The sequence below is a fragment of the Nanorana parkeri genome, unplaced genomic scaffold (assembly GCF_000935625.1).
Source record: "Nanorana parkeri isolate BGI_ZX_2015 unplaced genomic scaffold, ASM93562v1 scaffold645, whole genome shotgun sequence".
Classification (NCBI taxonomy): Eukaryota; Metazoa; Chordata; class Amphibia; order Anura; family Dicroglossidae; genus Nanorana; species Nanorana parkeri.
In genome coordinates, this window is record NW_017306913.1 from 218,337 (window position 1) to 224,068 (window position 5,732).

The following is a 5,732-nucleotide window of genomic DNA, read 5'->3' on the forward strand; positions in this document are numbered from 1 at the left end:
TTGTGTGCAGGGGAGGTACATTGTGTGCAGGGGAGGTACATTGTGTGTAGGGGAGGTACATTGTGTGCAGGGGAGGTGCATTGTGTGCAATGGAGGTGTATTGTATGCAGGGGAGGTACATTGTGTGCAGGGGAGGTACATTGTGTGCAGGGGAGGTGTATTGTATGCAGGGGAGGTACATTGTGTGCAGGGGAGGTACATTGTGTGCAGCGGAGGTGTATTGTGTGCAGGGGAGGTACATTGTGTGCAGGGGAGGTGTATTGTATGCAGGGGAGGTGTATTGTATGCAGGGGAGGTACATTGTGTGCAGGTGAGGTGTATTGTGTGCAGGTGAGGTGTATTGTGTGCAGGGGAGGTGCATTGTGTGCAGCGGAGGTGTATTGTATGCAGGGGAGGTACATTGTGTGCAGGGGAGGTGTATTATATGCAGGGGAGGTACATTGTGTGCAGCGGAGGTGTATTGTATGAAGGGGAGGTGCATTGTGTGCAGGGGAGGTACATTGTGTGCAGGGGAGGTGTATTGTATGCAGGGGAGGTACATTGTGTGCAGGGGAGGTACATTGTGTGCAGCGGAGGTGTATTGTGTGCAGGGGAGGTACATTGTGTGCAGGGGAGGTGTATTGTATGCAGGGGAGGTGTATTGTATGCAGGGGAGGTACATTGTGTGCAGGTGAGGTGTATTGTATGCAGGTGAGGTGTATTGTGTGCAGGGGAGGTGCATTGTGTGCAGCGGAGGTGTATTGTATGCAGGGGAGGTACATTGTGTGCAGGTGAGGTGTATTGTATGCAGGTGAGGTGTATTGTGTGCAGGGGAGGTGCATTGTGTGCAGCGGAGGTGTATTGTATGCAGGGGAGGTACATTGTGTGCAGGGGAGGTGTATTATATGCAGGGGAGGTACATTGTGTGCAGCGGAGGTGTATTGTATGAAGGGGAGGTGCATTGTGTGCAGGGGAGGTACATTGTGTGCAGGGGAGGTGTATTGTATGCAGGGGAGGTACATTGTGTGCAGGGGAGGTACATTGTGTGCAGCGGAGGTGTATTGTGTGCAGGGGAGGTACATTGTGTGCAGGGGAGGTGTATTGTATGCAGGGGAGGTGTATTGTATGCAGGGGAGGTACATTGTGTGCAGGTGAGGTGTATTGTATGCAGGTGAGGTGTATTGTGTGCAGGGGAGGTGCATTGTGTGCAGCGGAGGTGTATTGTATGCAGGGGAGGTACATTGTGTGCAGGGGAGGTGTATTATATGCAGGGGAGGTACATTGTGTGCAGCGGAGGTGTATTGTATGAAGGGGAGGTACATTGTGTGCAGAGGAGGTGTATTGTATGCAGGGGAGGTACATTGTGTGCAGCGGAGGTGTATTGTATGCAGGGGAGGTACATTGTGTGCAGGTGAGGTGGAAGGCAGGAAAAAAAAGGAATGACTAGCCAGTGGTTGTGAACATGCCCACAGGCTCTCTGAATGCCCGGCTTAAGTGTTTGCAAGACATCATGAGAAATGATTTAAAACTGCCAGCTCTGTCACACAGGAAACATTTTACATAATAAGTCAAATTGAAAAGAGATGTTTTGCATCTTCAGAACCCAGCTGATCCAGAGGAAGGCAAAAGCCCTCATAAAGATACCTTCCTCCATGTGAAAATGTTAATTAACTGTCATGCTGATCCTCAAAGTTCAGTACTTTATGAACCACTAACATTTAGAGCCCCACCATGGACTGCTGGGACCAGTACCCACCAGTCCTACATTGTAGGTAAGGACACGGACCCCCTACCCACATCTCGGAGCGTTAGATGGCGGAGGAGAGCGCCAGCTGTCAGGGGAGTGAAGAATAAGGAATTTTAACGTATTCCTCCCCCCTCAGTCAAACAAGCATTTAAAGCATGCAGTGCTGGGGGACTCCACTGCATGTGTGAATTTAAGAGCAGCCCGGAGCGGGCCTTTAACATCAACTGTTTAGAAGGAAATTATTCTATATTTTCACAGAATACACACTTACTGTAAATCTGCCTTTAACAACCGGGGTGCCCTCTGACCGAACGCTGATGGTTAAATCAGGTCTGATGTGTAAAGGGGGCTCCCAATATGAAGAGGAAAACTCTACCTTAATTTTTTTTTTTCTTGCCTCGGGTCCCATCTTAAAATCCATACTAGGGCAAGGGTTTTGTACTAATTTGGGAGAGCGGTGAACCTTTTTTATATTGGGATGCCTTGAGTGTTTCCATATCTGTAAAAGGTGCCGCGACTAAGCAAAATTTGAGATATACTGCTGTAATGGTGAAAGTGATTTTTCATGTGACATTTTGTATGCTCATGGCAGGACTTGCGTAAGATTTGGGAACGTCTCCCTCTAGTGGTTGTATATTACATAGTGTATTCGGCAGCCCTGCAAGACAAAACTAGATATAAAGAGAAGCCATATGAAGCATCTGCTACTTTACGGCTGAGAAGACCGGCACATTTTCATTTACAGAGAGGTATAGTGAGGGAAGTGTCACATACATTATAAGGACACATGTTCGTGAACACCAGATTATCACACATAAAGGGGCTTGTTGGACATCTCATTCCAAAACCATGGGCACTAATAAGGAGGTTGGAATCAATGTGGAATTTCACCTGTTCAGTAGGTTTGGGGTCAGGGCTCTCTGCAGGCCACCCAAGTTCCTGCCACACCAACCTGATGAGACCATGGGGAGAATTTATCAAGAGAGTCTAGATCCATGAACCCATCGCACTCCTGACCGCTTGTCTCCAAGGGAAAATATATGGGTGTTGCGGTGGTCGACGGACGGCAGCCTCCGTGTAACAGCAGGAAACAGGGACACCGGCACTCCAATGTTAGCGTAAATGCAAAGTCTTTTTATTGAAGAAAATACGACATGTCACAAAGTTGCAACGACAGTTTCGGGGTCACACAGGATCCCCTTCCTCAAGCTTGAAGGAAGGGGATACTGTGTGACCCCAAAACGGCCGTCCCAACTTTGTGACATGTCGCATTTTCTTCAATAAAAAGACGTTGCATTTACGCTAACATTGGAGTGCCGGTGTCCCCGTTTCCTGCAATTTATCAAGAGAGTCGCCTAGTGACAATTGGTGACACATTAAGCCTCATGCACACACAATGCAAGAGCAAAATTGTATATTGCGTATGTATATGCGTGCACTGTATGCAATAATCCCAGAATGCATCATTCTTAACCACTTCAAGACCAGGTGTTTAGACCCCCTTCCTGGCCAGGCCATTTTTCAGTATTCAGCGCTGCGGTACTTTGACTGACGTTTATTCCGTCATGCAGCGCTGTACTGAAATGAATTTTATACCATTTTTTGGGGACAGATAGGGCTTTATTTTGGGGGTATTTAATCACCACTGGGGGTTTTAATTTTTATTATAATTAGGAAAAATTACTGAAAATTTTGAAAAAAAAACGTTTTTTTAACATTATGTTTGGAAACATTTATTATTACCCAGTTTTTTGGTCAAATATAAAAGATCGGGTCACGTCGGTTAAATAGACACTAAACATGTCAACCTTTAAAATTGCGCGCACCCGCGACATCGCAGAAAACGACCGCAACCAAAATTAGCCATAGGCGACGCTTTAAACGTTTTTACCGCTCATCAGTTTCGTGTTATCAGTGATTGATGGCCCTAGACTTATTGCTTTCACTGCGATGTTTGCGGCGATATGTAACATATGCGGCGTAATGGGCGCAATCGTCTTTTTTGCACGTATGCGCCCCCGACGCATGTATGCATGCGTGTATATATGGGTTGGGACTTTAAAATTATTTTTTTTTGAGCCCGCTCAGATCTAGAGAGCTCCTGGCCGGCCGTTTTTTTTACTACGGCCGGCCCGGAGGCAGTTAATAGAAATTTTTATGTACTATACGCACGTAAAATACACAGAAAGACGGAGCCCGGACGCATCTCAGCTCCATTTTTTGTGTGCATCTTTACGCAGCTATGTGTATGGAGCCATTTATTTGCATATTGGGAAAATACGCTGCGCGCATCTATACGCATCGTATTGTACGGCAGTGTGAATGAGGTCTTATAGTACATATGTTAGCGCATTTAACATTCTGGAATGTCAACTAAAATCTGTCGCAATTGTGCAACTGAAAAGTGAACTGTTGCAGCTGCACTTATGGCACTGCTATTCCCACACACATAGTCTCTATGAAGACTTACCAGTAATTCAATGCCCAGCCCAGGGGACAGCATGGAGCAAAGCAAGGGAGAGAGGTCGAACCCTGCCACCAGGAGGTGCAGGAATGTTGTCTGTACACATCCTAGGAGGAAACAGCCCAGGAGCCAGTCCCAAGAACTCAGATGGACAACACGCCTGCTAAATATCCTGGCTAGAAGTCAGTCCAGGAGCCCTTCTAGAACCCCATGAGGATCCAGGCCAGGAACCTTTGGCTGTAATCTCACCCACCCAGAGATCTGCCTGGACACCCTCCCAGAGATCTGATGATAAACCCAACAGAACCTTGGACAGGCACCCTGATAGGAGCCCTTCTGAAGCAGATCATTATCATTGTTGTTACGTCCCTCTGCTCTGAATGGTGGATAAAATTACATTTTATTTTCATGGAAAATTTTGCTAAACAATTATTAGCCATGTAAAATATTTGCCTAATAAATCATTGGAATGCTTTTCCTATTTGCACCATTTGAAGACAAGATCAGGACCACATTCAACTTTGTGTAACTGAATGGCAAAGACTTCCGTCACAGAGACTTCCAGATATGATGCCAAAATAGTGCTGTATTCACACCTTGGTAGCAGAAAATTGCAGGGAGAAAAAAGCCCCATCGTTGTAGAAAACCGAGCAGTGCAAAGTGTATTTGTTTGTGCGACAGAACCACACATGAATCTGAGATGTGACAGATTGGTAAAAGACAAATATGCGTTCATAAATGTGCCACCATGTTTGTGCAGAGGGGAACAATCATACTGGAACAGTAAAAGGCCTTCACCAAGCTGTGGCCACCAAGATGAAAGCAAACAATTGTTTAAGAGGTCTTCATATGCGTAGCATTCATAGCACCCTTTACTGAATCAACTCAACATTAGGAAGTCTCCATATACATTCAGCCAAATAGGTGGGTGGGATTGTCAGGTGCCCACAAACCTTTGACTGTATAGTGGAAGAGCTTCCACTCCAGTGATTTCATATCCGCAGTCCTACCATAGAAGAACTTCTCTCAGTAGACACCCAGAGGTTTTTCCATCCACACCGAGATACTGTAAAAGATCACTTTGGGGTTGACATTTTTACAGATCAATTCTAATTTTAAAGCTGAACTGCAGTTTTGCATTAAATATAATTAATACATGTATTTTTTTTTTATGGCAGCAGAGTATGCACCTGAATGTAACTTGCTATCAGCATCCATCATCAATTCCACTTTACAGCAGAGCTCAAAGCAGGAGAAGCACAAGGACAAGCCAATCAGCTGTTCTGCAGTTCTCATGCGCAAACAATTAACACGCTGACAGGAAGGGAAAGCTGAGAGATTAGCTCATCACTCTGCTGCTTCTCCTTTCACTGTCCAGTCAGGGGCTGGAGGATGACTGTTGGTGCTTACAAACTGCAGCAGTCAAAAATCAGAATAAGGCCAGATAAGGCTGTTTTGTGGCAGAGCTGAGCACATCTCATAACTGGATGGGCAGAAATACAAGTCCTTCAGCAGATTATATATATATATATATATATATAT